The sequence below is a fragment of the Pempheris klunzingeri genome, chromosome 7, assembly GCF_042242105.1.
Source record: "Pempheris klunzingeri isolate RE-2024b chromosome 7, fPemKlu1.hap1, whole genome shotgun sequence".
Lineage (NCBI taxonomy): Eukaryota > Metazoa > Chordata > Actinopteri > Acropomatiformes > Pempheridae > Pempheris > Pempheris klunzingeri.
This window is the reverse complement of record NC_092018.1, coordinates 12,689,968-12,708,890: the sequence shown is the minus strand read 5'-3', so window position 1 is coordinate 12,708,890 and position 18,923 is coordinate 12,689,968.

The window sequence follows — 18,923 nt, the reverse complement described above, 5'->3', positions numbered from 1 at the left end:
GGAGGCATTTTATGTCAAAGTAATAGTTGCTCTAGAGGAAAAGACTGAAATCATTTGGATTCATCGTTTGGGAACCGCAAACATTTTGTGCCTATCAATTTAGGCCTCGTAAATGTTGAGATATTTCACTATGGAGGTGACCTGCTGGTAGCGCTAGAGACTAGACACGGGGACCTCTGGGGACCATGCATGACTATATAGAATTTCAATGTTATTCTATCCAATAGTTTTTGAGATATTTTAGTCTAAAGTGGTAAATGGTTCTGTATTTGTATAGCGCCTTTCTGATCATTTCCATTACTCAAAGCGCTTTAACATCACATCCTCATTCACCCATTCACACATCATTCACTCAGGAGGAATCTAAGTTGGAGGATACTATTCTTTCACACACATTCACACACTGAAGCTATGCTTCACGAGCAAGTTGGGGAAAGGACACTTCGACATACTGACTCATAGGAGCCGGGGATCGAATCACCGACCTTCTGATTGTGGATTGAGGTGGTTGGGCACACTGACATTGCCATGGCACTAGCTAAAAGTACATTTATTCTTAGATCGAACTGGTCACAACCACTATACAGGAAGTACTGAGCTTCCTAGATAGATGGAAAGATGGATGGAAGGATAGATAGATAAGTATAAGGGTGCTGCAAGGCATTTTGTATCCCTTGGTGAAACCCGTGGGCAAGCACCTGATACACACACAGTTTGATGTATAAAGGCATTAGGAGAGTCCCGGGGCATTCAGGTGACACTTGTCTTTGCTGCTGCACACACAAACTCACTGAGAAAATATCTTCAGGATGTCCTCAGGTGTTTGGTGACAGCACTCATGCATGCCCATGGAGACACACACACACACACACACACACACACAAACACACGTGCGCACGCACACACACACACACACACACACACACACAGGAACTGGAGAGTCTGCTCTGCTCAAGCATTTATCCCTCCAGTGGATCTGAAACAGTATCACAGCCGGGTTGCCAACGGCAGAGAGAGGATAAGAGGTAGAAAAACCAGACAATAAGAGAGCGGGAGGCAGGGGACCGTGGAAAAGAAAGCAAAGGAAGGGAGACAGAGGAAGAAGAATGAGTGGAGGGGCTGAGAGAAAGAGTAAAAGACAAGTGTGGGGCTTTGGAAAGGAGGGGAAGTTAGGAAGGCGAGAAAGAGAAGGAAAGAGAGCATGCAGGAAAAAGTGTGTTCAGTTGTCACTCATCTAAATTGTTATTCAAATGAGTTATGTCTTAACTTTTTAATTATTTGTATTTATTATTGAAGCTTTTTGCATCTTTGTCTGATTGAGAGAACCTAATCACTTCTTTCCTTTCAAGTGTGTAATTCCAATATAAGTTCCATGTTATTTCACTGTAAACAATCTTATATTCTTATGATTACTGTCTGGAATGAAAGACAATACGACTTTTTGTATATTTCTTCCCTTAGCTGAAGCATGTATTACCTTTTATTAGCGACTTTTTTGCTGGGTTTTATTCGTTCAGTGTATCTTGTCCTACATGGATCTGTTGTTAGATCGTCAGAACTAAAGCCTTTGACTTGAAAGTTTAACATTTTGTGAAATATGCTTATTCAAACCAAGAGTAAGATGAGATGATTGAGTCCACTCTTATGTCTCCAAGGTCAATATGCAGCTACAGCCAGCAGCTGGTTAGCTTAGCTTTAGCACAAAGACAGAGTGGCTCTGTCTAAAGGTAACAAACTCTACCAGCACCTCCACAGCTCACTAATTAACCTGTTATATATTACTTTTTTAATCTGCACAAAAATTGAAATGTATAAACAACAAGATGTTGGTTTTAGCTTCCCTCTGCTATGAGTCTTTATGCTAGGCTAAGCTAGCTGCCTTGTGGCTTTAGCTCCATGCTTAATGCAGACATTAGTGGGGTATTAATCCTCTGATTTCACCATCAGCATGCAAGAAAATTAGCATCCCTACTATTACTGTGATATATATTAAATCATTTAAAATATCTTAGCTGTTGTAAAGGTGTATAGAGATGTATAAACATATTCCCTAACATTAACAAGTGTTAAATTCTAGATCAGTGGCTTCTGACTTACTCGAATAACATAACAAAAATAGAAACACCTTTCTATGGTCATAATCCTATACATACACCTCTATGTGAAGGCGACTTAAAATGACCACCTATAGGATTTACCACTAGATGGAGCTACCTGTACACAGCTTACATAGAGAGGAAAACTGAGAGGGAAGGAGTTACATAAAGAAATAAAGAAAAAAAAGAACATGGAGTGAAGAGGAGAAAAAGTGAGTGGCGACGAGGTAGAAAAACAGAAAGAACAGAGGTAAAAATGTTTTTCTTTTGGTCCCTGGTGGTTTGAACAGTCTCCAAAGGCTTTCCATGCCTGAAACTCACCACCTGCGCCTCTCTCCCAGCCAAACACGCACACGCACACACGCACACACGCACACACACACACACACACACACACACACACACACACACACACACACACACACACACACACACACACACACAGCCATCATTACCAGCAGTTCATCATTCATTGTAGCAAATAGGCCAAATCAAAACAACTGTTTTTAAAGATGAACTAATCTCTTTTTAAATCTGAATTTTTAAGCGAAAATCACAGTGGCCCATCTGGATCTTCCTTGTCGAAGCCGTAGCTGTTAGAGAAAAGCTTTACAGAGTGAATATGAATAACGCTGGAAAGTTCTTACTGATTCTGGACATGTTTTAAGTGTGTGTAATGGCAGCAAAATGAAACGGCTCATAATAAATCACATTGTTGTCCTCTTCAGGAAATTACTATCAGCTTTGAGAAAACTGATGCTTGACCTCATTTTTCTCAATCACATTTTTATAGACGTTGGCTTTATTCCTACATATTAATGTAAACCTTAACAGGTGAAAATAGACTTAGTTGCACACAGTGAATGACATAATTTCAACACAGAAAGAAAGCAGTAGGATGTATTTCACCAAATCTCCTGGACTTACTTTCCTGAACTCCTTGTATAAGATCATTTACATTAATGCTGAACCTACTTTAATCCCACTGTTGAATTTTGTTTGTTTTAAGAGCCGAACATTATTCATTTAATTAACTCTTGCTCTCCTACCCACTAATATTCCATTTTTCCTGTACAGTATGTGCTTCAGTATCTTTTTGCTGACTTTTTCTCATCCCAAATCTTGGGCTTGGTCAGGAACTATTGCTAATGTGGGCCTGTAAAGTCCATTGGCGTAAATTTGAATTGACAGAAATATGAGGAAATAATGTGGACTGAACTATTTTTGCAGCATTTCTAACAGCACTTTGAACGTTTGCTTTACCTCCACTGTACTAGTGTTGGTACATCTTGTCATTGTACATTCGTTTATTAAAAGTGTTCATGATATATATACTTTAATACTGTATATGTATACTTGTTTATCATTATGTTTCAATCCAAATAAAATACAGTGACTGTGCAATTATCGACATCAGTTGAAGCCAGAGATGATTTTGCTGTGAGCCGCCAGGAGCAGAGCCGAGCTGTGTGAACATATTAGCTCACAGTCCAAAATGCAGACTGAATGATGCTGACTGGCCTAGAAAAACTTTAAAAGACAGAAACATCAATCTCAATTTAGTTGAAGTATGACTCAAAAGATCACACAGAAATGTAATTTTGCTACGAACATGTATAATTGATGAGGAAAGACATTGTTCTCAAGAATTTGCCTCACACACAGATATCCATGATAATGTCAACTACAGCTTATATGGACTTGAACATAATCTCTCTAGCTTTACCTGTCTCTCTGTATCTGTCTCTCTCACACACACAAACACATTTGAACTTCTGTACTTGTGAGGATGTTGCCTAACCCTAACCCTTACCTAACTTTACCTTAACCCTAAAACCAAGGCTTAGCTCTCTAAAGTGTTCACACTCACTAAAAATGTCCTCACTCTCAAGGTCTACCATTCAAATTGGTCCTCACAGAGATAGAAGTACAAGAACACACAAACACACATAAAGATGCACAAGATACCCAATACCTGAAACGACTCAGCCAGGCCGAGCTGGGAGGCACAATTACGAGCAGCTGCCTTCTTGACCTTCTATCTGCCGAACCGATCAAATTGAATGATGATTATCATATGAGCGATAAGCTCCTTAGAGCACTTTTATATAACTTCAATTTTTTCCCTCTAAATGTTTGTCTTTTTCTTTTCCCTACACCGGCATCTTTCTGTCTGAGCACCACTGCACTCTCACCCTCTCTCACTTTTTCTCATCTATCTTTTCATCTCTCTCTTTCTGTCTCACCCACTCTATTTCCTCTCTGGAAAAAGGTCTCCCAAACTTTTACCACAGCAGCGATTTTACTTGGAAATGTCATATGATCGTTGATCTTATCCATCACAGTCATGCAAGAGCTGCATTTCAATACTAACATTTTCAGTTGGTTTGTGACCAAACACTGAACACAGCATGTGTTGTGTGACACACTGCTGAATTATGCTGAAGATACATTGTTCCTTTTGTCTTGTCTTGTCAGCTGCCGTTGAGGACACAGAAGTCATGCCCTTTGTATGTTTTGGGAACTTTAGAAACCTGGGGATGTTCTGCAGTTATTGAAGCATGCATGTTGTGTATTTGATTAGATAAAGTGATTGGATATAGTTAGATATTTATGATGTGTATTTACATTCATTAATCAAATTTTATTGGCAGTGGCGGAGTCTGCCATTCCCACACTGGATTCTGATTACCTATCTAAGCATGAGGAATTCACAGGCAATGATACATGCATGTAACTGTGTGTGTCACTGTGCACTCTTCACTGTCTTTGCAGCATGTCAGGGCTGTATTATGTTGAACTGGAGCTACAGGAAACGTGATGTATGCGTCGCTGCTGTTAGAGCTAACTGTGGCAGTTCATCAACAGTGTGTATCTGGGACGTGGAACTTGCTGATACCACGTTAACCGCGGGTGCCATCAAATCAGTCTAATCAGAAATGTTAAGCGTTACAACTTCAAATCTGACAACTTTTCAATCCAACAAAATAAATGAATAGATAGATAAAAGAATACAGCATAGAGATGGTCCTGAAACAGCATTTGGACCTTTGTGATGGTGCATTTTAATTATAAAAAATATATTTAAATAGTTGAATACAGAAAACTCCAAAATCACCTGACATGTAAGTCTTGGATAGGGCCCTGATTGTCTCATGCAATGCAGTGTCTAACATTTATAGTAAGGTTACAGTATTCAAACTTCAAACACTGTTTGTTCTACCCTTAAAATTTAGCTTCAATTATATTCAGTGATGAGTGTTAAATTCAAGTAAACAATTATCAGACGTGAATAAGAAACATTTTGTAAAAGCTTCATGTGTGAATCCTAATTATATTTATTTAAGTTTCCCACAGTTGTACAGAAGCATCTCTCAGTGCTGTGGCCTCTTTTTGAAAGCTCATAATGCCGCACTCAGACGGTTAATTTCACACACAAAATGCAGTAAAGCGTTCGCAGAATGAAGATCTGTCCCAAAGTTACCAGAGCAGCAGCTTGTGGCATCTGTTGAGTGGATTGTGACACAGATACCATGAAAGTTTCCATACTGCAATAAGCCTTTGCTTTATTGTATCTCTGCTTGGTATGTGTTGATAAAATATGTGTACTTTACTTATATGATGTTTCTACGAGAGCATGGCAACTCAGGGTTACCAATGAATAAATAATATTATTGAAAAAAAACAGAAATATGGCTGTAAATACAGTCTTTTTGTATATTTAAAAAACAGGGGAAAAAAGATACAGACACAAAAATACAAGAGCGTAAACTTCAATCAACCAGCATTTGTTAAAATGACTTCAAATACAAATGCTCACAGTGAATAGAATTTGCATCAAAGTACAATCATTCACAGTATAGCCCATGTAGAAAACCTGTTGTGATCACTGCATGAAGAAAAGTCGTCACAGGTGACCCCTCTCTCTTTACACGCTCCATTTTCTCCTGTAAGACGCACAACACGAAGTCTTGCAAAAGAAGTGACATGCATGTGTTCGGTGACAGCACAGCGAACACGGTAAAGAGCTATTTGTCATCTGGAATGATCTTCATATTTTGTCTGGCCTGTGCATTTTAGAGGAGGCACAGCAGCATGAAAGATTATATTTACACCACTTCATTAGCTTTCAATGAAGCAAAATGCAAAAATGGGTTGGGAGAGCCAGCACACAACAGAGCAGTCTGTGAGAAAGATGGGATTTTTGCGTGTGGGGGCAAAGTATTCATCACATTGTGGGGACAAAAAGTCTGATTCCACAGTCGCATTTTGTGGACTCAACTCCCATTTTGGGACACAAATTTAGCCCCCACAAGACCCCCATCATTTGTTAATATTATGTCAAGGTTAAGGGTTAGTGTGTTTTGGCTGTGGGTTACACACATAGTAATTATGGTTAAGGCTTAAGATAGATCCCCAGAGAATGAATAGAAGTCAATGCAATGTCCTCCTCAGTGTCTAAAGATGGTGTGTGCTAATGGCATGTTGTGTGTCCTTATTATGTCTCTTACAAATACCATGTAATTCATGTTTAATGAAATCCTTATACAGTGCAGTTACAGTGCAAAGTAAAGCTGCGGACTTGTATGGCTGTATAAAATGTTTGCTCACTTTGTTGCAGTGACAACATTTTTATTATTTTACCATGATCACGACCTTTTTGCATAAAACTTTTACTTTTTCATGTTGTTCAGCCAAATGCAAAAAACAAAGGAGCTCCTGTTCCCGCTGTCAGGAGATCGCTGTCATGCTTTATAGTGCAATTGAGAGAAATGTGCTTGTGTACGTGATTATATTGTGTATAGAAACATATGTGTATAGAAAGTGCATCCTTTTTAAAGTTAGCAGCCATTTGCGTCCATCCTGGTGTATGATCAAGACTTTAGTTTTTATATGCATGTGTGTGTGTGTTTTCAGGGAGTTAATGCGACCCTGGTGTTTGCTTGATGTTTACTGTACGAAGCAGCATGTGATGCAGCTCGTACATTTGTCCGTGTTCCGACCTGTCTCCCAGACTGTGTTTGCAGAGACTGCCTGAACAGGAGGGAATTCAATGGCACACCAGTTTCTCTGTCAAATCATCAAATATTTCCCTCACAGACACATATGAAAGATAAGAAGCAGTTAACCTATACAACTCCGCAGTTGCAGATAAGTTTACTTTTTTTGAGTGAGAAATCCCAATTATTTGCCAACTACAGCTCCATCACTGCCATCACTTTGGTTCTTGGTAACATGGGAATTTGTTGTCCTATTTTGACATTTTATATGCTAAATGAGTAATTGATTAATAAAAATAAAAAAAACAAATTCAAAGGTTATTGAATAACCACAACAGCTGTTTGTTGAAGTCCTAAAGATAACCCTGGTCTAATTTAAAGGGATAGTGGATGCCATTTGATTTGATTAGACAAACATCAACAACAACCTACTATTGAAAATGCTGAATATACAATCACCAGAATGTCTATAGGATTTAACTTCCATCGGACATTCATATTTACTAGTCTAACTAAATTGCAAGATTTGATAGCATAAATGTCAGTATTAAATTCAGTATTTAGATTTGAATTTGGGTGATAAAGTGCCTGTAAAACCTTCGAGGGTTCTGAAGCATTCAGTTAATTATTGGAGAGAAAGGAGTGAGAAAGAATTAATAAAATGGAGGCTGTGATGGAGGTTGAACTTTATCACTCTGTAAGAAAGCCCATACTGACTCTAGCAACTAAAAGGTCTAAATGAGATACATCATCTCCCCATGTAATGTGGTCAAATCATTATGCACATGTATAAAGTATCTTGTCCATATTTTATTCATAGAAATGAAAGAGAAAAACAGAGGGACATGTTGGCTGGTTATTCTTGTACATACGCCTGTCATTTACATGTTCACACCAAGGCACCAAGAACCACCCACCCCCACAGAGTCTGTATCTCATTTGTCCTTTTTCTGCATACATATTTTGTCACTTATGAGTGTGACTATGTGTGCGGTTCTGTGTGCTGTTCGTGTTCATGTGCCCATGTACGTCTATGTCTGGCTAGGACAGCTAATTCCCTCTGCCAGAAAATGTCCTGCAGCAAGAATTTGGACTTGAGAATGTGTCCGCTGCTCTGTCGATATGTGACGTGACCGGTGCCAAAATGGGCACGCAGCCACTTTCGATTACCGCGGCCCAAAACTGCCCGTTCACAGCTACAGCACCGCCAGAAACTGGTCAAGAGTGCTGAGAGAATCTCCATACTGCCAAAAACAAGTTTGATATGCTGCAAACAAAAAACCCATAACTGCCAAAAACTTGAATGCTGTGAACAATGAAAATAATTATAAGAAAATCATAATTGGAAATGGTGCTGTTCATGCCAGTCTCACAAAACTCCATACGCGTTGTTTGTTTACTGCTGGCCAAAAATTAGTGAGAATTAGTGAGAATTAATGACATGGTTTCTTGGATGTGGAAATTTCAAGAATTGTCAATAAATCTCTATAAACCAACCACTTGCATGTGGCATGGTAAAGGCTCATCTCAGTTTTAAGCAGGGACAGGGGAGGCTATGTTGTCATAAAATCTAATCCAAAAGCAAAACAATAAACATGGACAAATTCAGTGCTTTTGTGCATCACAATGATTTGATTTGGGCCTACCCAAAACCTGTACAAAATTGCATGCATGAATAACACCTTTTGAAAAAGAGAGACCCAATCGTAAAGAGACCCCAGGACCATCAGAGCCAGTCTGAAATAATTTTGTGTGTAATTGGTCCAAATCCATAATGTGGACGGCCCAAAGAAGGAGAAGATTTTTCTCCTGGAATGATTATTGACACACAGACCCTGAGACCTGTGGACACTACCTGAACCTGATCTTTATAATCTACAACATAAACTGTATATCATTATGTAGTTTTGACCAGCCCAACAATAAATACCTCTATTGTGATGGATTACCTTTCTCATTTCTCAAAAATTTACTTTTGATGTCCTGACTTCAGTGGGGAGTTCATTCCACCACAGTGGGACCAGTGGGAGAAGACAAATGGCAGCCACTTGTCCAGAGGCAGAGAAGCACGATGATTGTACTGGAGTGTAAATTTAGACTATGGCTCAGACGTAGAGAAGCCTAAAGTCAGTACCCTGTAGGCCATTAGAAAGAGTACAAGCTTATGGCACTTCAGCGCTGGCTTCACTTTTCATGCCCAGAAACTACGTCAACTTCTTTTATACAGTGCACGGTAGAATCACAGTATTGTATCAGTGCTGATAGACGGGTCTCAACATGGGCATCCTTTTCCCTGAAGGAGCACAAACTCAGTTTTGGCTTTAAGTGGTGCCTTGACATCTGCTCTGAGATATCTGCCAGGCAACCAGTGATGCATGTCTCCACCTGAGTATCAGAAGAGGGGAGTTTGACGAATAGTTTGGTGTTGTCAGCATAGCAGTGGTAGGAGAAGCCATGTCAGTATATGACAGCAGCAAGAGTTCTTGTGTAGAGGCAGAAGAATTTATGTGTATGTTTTGGAAAATGGTCCAACGGTGATGCTCAATAAGTGATTTGTAGTTGCTATAAACACTTTGAATGGTCCCTGAAGGCCTGTTGAGTGTCAGGCCTGACTACCTGTATGTCCTTTTCAAATGTTGGCTGCTTTTCTGATTTTATCAGTGCTTTTTATCCCACTCTGCTCTCTCCATGTCTTGCTGTATCAGCTAATAAAAGATAAAGTAATTTTACTTTGCCTTCACTTTCACTTATCTCTTTTCCATCCAATAACTTCTTTTTCTCCCTCGCTCTCAGCTGTCAGTATTTTGGTGCCTCCCTCTCCTTCTCTGCTTCCTTTCCATCGAACTGCCAGTATTTAGGGGCCTGGTTAACAAACCATTTAAGCACCATCCTCTCTGCTCCCTAATCACACATGCAATATTCATACATGGCTGTCACTCACGCAGACACATTAAGGCTATCATTCCCTCTCTGCTCTCCTCTTCCCAGTCATTTTTCTGCTCTCCCTCCCTCATCTCCTCATCTTCGCCGCTCTCCTTCCTCCTCTTCTGCCCGCTCTCATATTTCTGTCTCCCGCTTCCATTTTCTCCTACTTCCTCTCAGCCCTCCCTCCCTCTCACCCATTCAATCTCCTCGTCTGTTCCCATCTGCGCACACAGAAAGAACGAGACATCTTCAGTCTTTTCATGTGATCCATCGAGAAGGACTGCGGTGAACACTGTTTATCTTTTCATAGAGATGCTATGTGCAGGATCTGCTTATTAATAATAATTTGCTGTAATTCAGCCATGATGATACATTCTCATAACAAATATGCCTCTCACATTCAAGGATAAACCCAGAGGACCTGCTTGGTGTTTTAATTTGGGTGAATATGGAACTCTGTATGCTTAATTGCCTGCAAAATCAATTGTTTATGTAACTGCAAACGGCATCTTGAGGGTGAAAATAGCGAAATGTGGCCAAATCACAGTTCTGCCAGTATTGGCATTTTGAAATAAATCCTCAAATGAGTCATAATAAGCAAGGTGAAGATATAGATAACATGAAAGTGCCTTCTCTAAACCGTTGGATCTATCGTGTGCTCTAATATTAAAGAGTTCCCTTCACTTGAACCTCAACCAATCCTTCCTTCGAACTTTGCTGTTGGTAAATGCAGGCATCCAGGCAGGCGTCCGTCACACCCAGAGTTGTTCATCAAACTGCCAGATAGCCAAGCGTGTCCACCGTTCCAACAGGATTCACAATGCCTTGCACCAATCCAGCCTTCACATGGCATTGTACATGTTGATCTCAGGCTTGTGTGCTGCTGTTCGACCATGGAGACCCGCGCCACTCTCCATGTTGTTGTGCTGAACTTGCTTACTGAGGCAGACTGAAACTTGGATGGATTGTTGCTTTTAAGGACAAATAATTTTTGGTGAGTCAAGCCTTCACATTTTAGAGTTCCATCTATTTTCTTTTTGCCGTGTTGTTGACTCCCCTCCGGCATTTTGATCTCATTTAATTCAATAAAGAGTTATTGAGGAGAGGAGGAAAAAACTTGGTTTCTAACGAGTCAATAAATTCTCACATTTTATTCAAAAGATGGATTTTATACAATCAACTCCTGTCTTGTAACTGTCACACCATTCGTCTATCTATCTATCTATCTATCTATCTATCTATCTATCTATCTATCTATCTATCTATCTATCTATCTATCTATCTATCTATCTATCTATCTATCTATCTATCTATCTGTGCTGCAGTTAATTTACCGTGAGCAAATATATTGGGAGGCCTTTTAGAGGATTCAGACTCCTTTTAATTGGTTAAAATTTATCATTAATAGCAAAATGCAGACAACTGTGTGAGCTAATAAGTCTCCATCACTCTCTGTTTCTCCCTCCTTTGTTCACTCTGCATTTCTTTCTCCTTTAACGCCACATTGCTAATCAGCATGAGTGTGGATGGGTATCCAAATGCAATCACAGACAATTATACTCCTCGCTGTGAGCATTTGTGTGTGTGTGTGTGTACATTTTAGCCCATTAGGAAGTGACACACTGATTAGCCGTCAACTCTCATGCTGCCCGACTGCCAGTCACAGAGAGAACAAACAAAAAGCAGCGCGCGTGCACACACACACAGACACACACAGACACACACACACACACACACACACACACACACACACACACACTGTTTTCCACCCATTATGAACTCGGGACACTTGTCACAGTCATGGTCACAGCAGCGAAATAAACTGCAGCTAATTCAGTTGAATAAAATAAGTGAAAGAGTAGGGAAACATGTTTTAGCTGAACACCTTCATCAGCTGAATTCAGTATTTTATCATTTCTGGGTAACTTTTTTCAGATTTCTTTGCCTTTCTTGTTTTTATATTAGACTCTTATAGACTTTATTGTGCAAGTTCAGCTGCAGTCATCTATTTCAGTGGCATTGTGTCTCATTCTGCAGTCTGGTCCATTCTCCACATTGCTGACCCACTTGTGTGACATGCTCGCCCACCATCTGCCGCACTCTTTTATTGTTATTTATATGTTATTGTGGTGATTCTGCTACATTGGATTACTGTGCAGAGTTGTGGTGAGGGGGGAGTTCGAATGAGAGAGGAGCTGCTGTAGTTGGTTAGATGGTTTGTGTCCTCAAAATGGCAATGAGAAAGATTTATGCTGCCCCACAGAACAAAATGACCATACTGAAACAGTCTGTGGGAGTTCGTTGTTGATCAGCCCCAAATGAAGCAATGAAGCAACACTGTGTTGCTGGATTTGGATTTCATAACTGCCTTATCCTGCCTGTACTCTTATTTTGGAATGGAAACTTCCCACCCACTAGCATTTTGAGAGCACCCCCTCTTCCTCACACACACACACACACACACACACACACACACACACACAGCCCCAGCTGCTCAGCCAAGCATTGTTACCAGTGACTAATGCTACAAGACAGTCTAACCTCTGGAGGTTAAAGTGACACTTTTTCTTCCCCAGTGAGCAAAATACACCTTTTTTTTAGCTTGTTATTTCACCTTTTCATTCCTGCTCTATTACAGGTGAGCTACTGTAAATAAGCTCACCTGTTTCTGTTGTGAGTATGTGACAAACACACTCACTGGTCATGCTATTAGATACACTTGCACAACCTAATGTAATTTATTACAACTGCTCTGCCATTAACTCTACTTTTATAATACACACAATGTTTGCTCACAGATAGTGGTGTTTAAATTAAATCAAATTGTTATGTTTTAGCATTGAGGTCGTAGTGAGAGGTGGTGTTTTACTGGAGTGGAGAATTATATTATAATACTAAATAAAATGAACACAGATTGACATTTCTGACAATTTCAACCAAGGCTCATTATTTTAAGTTTGGTCACACATTAAGTAATTGGGTAGAATTTATGTGTATGTATATGTATTACAGTGGCTTCAAAGCAATAGTTTGACATTTTGGGAAATGTGCTGATTTGCTCTCTTACTCTCAGTTAGATGAGACGATTGATACCATTCTCATGTCGGCACATTAAATATGAAGCTACACCCAGCAGCAGGTTAGCTTTGCTTGGCACTATGGGTTGAAACACAGGGAAACGCTTTTCCCTAAAACACAGATTCAGAAATGACATGAGCAGACACATACATTAATGACAGGGTGTGTAACATTGGAGTAACTAGCACTTAGAACCAGCAAATGACTGGTTCACGTGATGTTTAGATTGATTCAGAAGTACACCAATAGATGTAATCATGTCTTTAAAGTTAAAATCGATTTCTGATAAATCTTTACATACCTAATACAAACACAAGCAAAATTAGCCGTCACACTTTCTCTGCTATTCTTACATGGCTAGCTCACTAGCTTTAGCAATATGTCTGGCTAGCCTTGCGGAAGACTCCGGTTATGCAGTGAGTGCACGAGCAGAGTGCACACAGGTAGGCAGGTACGAAAGTCACAGACCTGTGTTTTTTTGTCAAAGCATTTGATTGTTTGCCAAAGTATTTCTGATTGTTGTTGGGCTGTTGTGAGGATTTTAACGAATATAACAAAAAATGCTTTCAAAATAAGTTAATTACCCTGCCTTTAATACTTAGAAAAAAGTTATGGGTCGCTCATACAGTTTATTAGCTTTCACACACACACACACATACACACACACATGCTATCAAACCATTATACAACAGTCACATTACTAAAGGAACAATTTGATCTAGATCAGAACTGAGATGGCAGCGACACATCTGTATCACAAATGACACAAAGTTATTGGTTAATTAACAAAACAGCCCTGTCTTTCTCCTGAAGGTCTTCACAAACAGTCCATAACAAAGTCTTTAAGTTTTATTAGAAATCATCGTAACCAAGGAGGTGCTGCTTTTGTTTCCTCCTGGTGGACGTCTTTGTTTAGCAATGAAGCTCTGTGTCTCTAAAGTGGTACACATGTAGAACATTGTGGTAATGAGTCTTAGCGAGCTCATTGAGCAGCTGTTGAGAGTAATTAGTATTTAATCTTGGAGAGGAGAGTGCTGTGAATATTCACACTTTGATCAACACAACCAGCCCATCATCTCTTGTCCTCTCATTTCATTTTCTCCTTTCTTCATTTATTTGTCTCCTCCTCCTCCTCTCTTTGCATCTCCCACTTGTTTGCACTCCCCAAGGAGCAGGAGCAGTTTGCATCGTAATGGAGGAGAAATTCTTTTCCTTTCCCCATCTCCCTGCCTGTCTCTGGCTGTCTGTTTGTTTCTTTCTCTCTTTGCTCTGTTTGTCTCTTAGGGAGGATAACAGCTTCATTACATTATTGTACAATCAGCATGATAATATCTTTACTCGCCAAAGGCCAAAAAGTGCCACACCATCATAACTGGTGCTCTGCGGAAACCTGCAGTCTCCAAAAACAGCTTTTGTGCAACTCATAAAAGGAGCAAAAAACTTGTTTTTCTCCCAAGCACACCTTTGACATGTTTTTGTTCTTTTTGCAGTGAATTATCAGTAGTTTGTGGTGATCTTGGGGTTATAAAACACTTTGAATGTACAACAGAGAAACTGTGGCAGCAGTCACTAAGAGTGGAAAATAACAACAACAAAAAATACTTGTGTTTTCATGTTGGAAACAGAGGTTACATCAAGATAGACAGGTACTATAGACAAGATAAAATAGCTAGATAGATACTAGATACTTTAATGATTTGATAGCTTCGTGGTTTGAGGAACCTGGGATCCAACAGCTATTTGTGCCACAATGCTAATCAGTAGAAGCCTGGGCAGGTATTCAAATGCAATCACTGACAATTATAGTCTGAGCCATGTGTGTTACTCTATGTGTGTGTGTGTGTGTGTGTTTGATTATCCAATGTCTTGCTGATTAGTCATCATTCCTCATGGTACCAAACTGACAGTCAGGCAACAAACAGAAAGCAAAAACCACACAATAACGTCTGTGAATCTGTCTGCTTGTGTATGTCCATTTACCTACACGCAGACTTGCGAAATCAGTATCATTTTTTAAAATCACTTCTGAAAATGTACTCTTATTGGAAGGCTTATTTGTAATTGTGCACAGTTTTGGGTAAATGTGTTTGCACGTGTGTGTTTATGTGTGTATTCAAGCATTTATTATCTAACCTCTTTTCCCCAAGTGTCTTGGGGGGGCTGGAGCCAGTCCCAGCGGACACTGGGTCACCAGTCAATCAAAGGGCTATTCATGTGTGTAAGCTTATGTATGTAAGTTCATATGTAACATGCATGTTGTATGGTTTTCTTATTTTCTGTTTCTGTTTTCATTTTTGCCCTTGTAAATCACTTCATAGTTTCTGGTTTTGATAAGTGCTACATAAATAAACTCTAACTATTATTATTTTTTGTCATTTATATTTCTATAGCACGTGCATCCTTGTGTATTGTACAGGCTGTGTTGTCACGTGTGTTTTTTGAGTGTCCTGCCATGCTTTTCTGCATGTGCACGTGCACACCTGCATGCTGTATTTTAGCATTTCAGCTGTCATTATTCTGGTGCTGTAGCTGATTTCCATGGTTTCTGTCATGCTCCATGTCAACTAAAACAACAGAGTGAGGTATGATAGAGAGAAAAAGCAGAGGGAAAAGTGGGGAGAGAAAGAGTTGGAAAGCCAGACAGTAGCCAGCGCTTTATTCATGGTGATGATGTTAGGTGGAAAATGAGAGCATCTGCATAGGGATTGAAACAAAACCAAACATTTGCTGGCTTGTCCCCTGTAATTTTGTGTAGGCTCGGTAATGATGATTACTATTTGTGCTGCTTCCACTCTGACAATTAAAGATGCTGCATTGCCACGATTGGCTTCTGAACTAGCATAAAACAAAGACAGTGAAACGACAGGCAGGTAAAGCTGTCAGTAAAGCAATCAGTAAATAGATCCAAACACACAAATAAAAAGACAGGACCAACAAACAATTAATTAGACTAATTGAGAGACAAGTGATAATAACATGCATAGAAGCCGAGAGAAAATCAAATAGCCAAATCCCATTTTTAAAATTTGTGTCACAGGATATATAAGCCAGCATCTCTGCATTTTTTTTAGGTGATCAAAGCTTTGTTTATGCTGCTTCTGAACAACCTACCAAATAAAAGAAACAGGAAATACATCAACAAAAAAAAAAAAAGAGCAGAAATAGGAGATTTTCTGTCTGAAGAGAGAGAAAAAAGAAAACGACAGGGAACAGGAAGAATGTTATTTACTGATGATGTTCATTAGTTTGAGTTTGAGTCGTGTGTGTGTGTGTGTGGCGGAACACTGCAGAACTGATATAGCCTCATAATAACCCAAACTGCTTTTGGGAAGCAATAACATGAAGTGACATGAACTGTGAGCCACGCAGCTCACACACGTGACATAAAGCAACGCTCTGCTTGCTGAATTCAAAGTATGATTTTCTGTACTCTCTCTCTCGCTCTCTTCGTCTTTCTCTTTTAGCTGCATAATAGGATTTTTAACCCATTTTTGGCAGAGATCTTATCACCACATTATGGTCCACTACATTGCAAATAAAGAGAGAGAATAATAGAGAAAATATCAAATGAGACTGTATTCATTATAGTTATCTGAAATACATCATTCCATTTATTGTTCGCTGAGGACTGATCTTCAGTTTTATGTAATTTTATGAGTATTTATTTTATATATATTTATCACACACTAAATATTTACCCCTCCTCTCCTTTTTTTGTTTCTTATTTTTATCTTATTTTGCACCATCCCCTCTGTCATTCCCATGATAACGAGAGAGGTACAGTCATGGTGTGGGGGTGTCTGTCAGAGGGATCACACACGCACATACACAAACAGTCAAAAGAAAAAGACACACATAAACACACTAACACACACTTAAAGCTCTCTTTCCTCGCTCTGGTTGTCAATGAAGGTGCTTCGTGATGATACATATTTCTTAGTTCTTAAAGGCATCATCAGATGCTTCATTGTGCCATTAAAGTAGGTTGCTTCGTAAAAGAAAAATCCACCTTAAGAACAAATAGGATTTTTAGTCAATAATACGAGATTTGACACAGACAGCTGAATTTGATATTTTATTTCTGTTTACTTATCTTCAGCTTGATATGGATTTACCAGCAAAACTGAAAGCAGAGGAAAAGAAAAAGAGCCCAAGATATCAGGTTCTCCTGTCCTTCATGTTTTATGATACCTGCTCTGATCCGCTGGGAGATCAGGCCACTGTGGCAGCTACAGAGCACCACTGTTGCTTGATACTGCAGCAAGTTTAGCTGCTGTCCAGACCTGGAGCTGTGCATTAATAAAGGGCAATTTCGCTACACTAATCTGACTAACCAACCAACGCTAACATGCTAAAAATATGCTTAAAATAGGTTTGACTTAAAGTGTTTTAGGTGTATTGTTTGAGAGTATTGTCAGGTGATAGCTCATTCCAGCCTGTACACTGGAGCTAAACAGCACTGTCATGTGGAAACTCCTGATAGTAAGATGCTTAATGAGCAATTTCCAGAGATATAATGAAAATATTATAGCATCCTAAGACAAATAGAATATCAAACAGAAACTGCTCGTTCAATGGATGAGGTATTTAACCAATCTCAATCTGTACCCAGAAAAAAAAACCCACTCTTTTATCACTCGGGACAGTTTGGAGTAAGGATATATCGACTTTTTGTAACTCAGTTAACCAGTGTGGAGGTGCAAAATATGAAACTTTCCTCTAGAAACACAGACCATCGATTGGTGTTTAATAAATATGTTTGTAAAATGAATTCTACTTCTCTGTTTTTAGACCAAATTAAGTTGTTAGCTTCTCCACCGTATGAATTATGCTCCAATAGTTGTATTGGGACTCATTATGATTTGGTTTTGGAATACCAAACCTTTAAGAAAGTGCTAAACATGGATATATCTAATATTATACGTTTTTTACACAACTTAACGTCACATGAAATTGGACTGGGTGTCACATCCAAGAGTTCTACGCACATACATACCGATGTATACAAATAACATCCATGAACACACATTGATAATAGCCCTCAGAGGGAAAGTCATTGCCTAATACTTGTAACGTCTTGTAGCCGCTCTCAACCTGGAGTCATTTGTACGTAAACACAGTAACACCCTTGGGTAGCACTGCAACTCACTGGTGTATGCTAAATTATTCCTAAGGCAGCTGAAGCGCTCCACTAACAATAGTTGGGGGGAGTTATAAACAAAGCTGAGCCCTCTCTGCCTCCGTTTCCTCCAGGTGAATCTACTGTCCCCTCCTCCTCTGTCTCCTTACCTTACAGTATGCACTGTGTACTCTATTTGTTTTCTCCTCCCTCATCACCCCCCCCCCCCCATGGCTCTCCTGTTGCATTTTGGATCCATCTGTTGGGAATAAAAGTAATAACGGCAAAGCTTAAAAACAACATGAGGAATCAGGCGGAGGCACACTGCAGGGTTTAAACTGGATCCAGGTGTAATGCCCGACTACCTCGCCTTCAGGTTTTACCCAACACCTATCATAACAAACAAATGAGCAAATAAACTGAGGGGACTGTTTGGCCTTTTTTTTCTCTTGTTAACATCTGTGAGGGCCACTGAAAGGTATTAAAACTTGACATTACGTGAGCAAACTATTGCAGCTGGCATTGAGTTTTTCTTCCCTGCTTTGTGGTTGTTGTTTAGTGATTTTCTGCCCTACTTCTCCTTGATGAGATGCGTGGACATTTTTAAAAGGCAACATGAAGTTGTTTTCAACCTAAAGTTATTCTGGAAGTCAGTACACGTTCGCTGTCAGCAGTTGAGTGCATTGTTTCTAATCAGGCCACAGC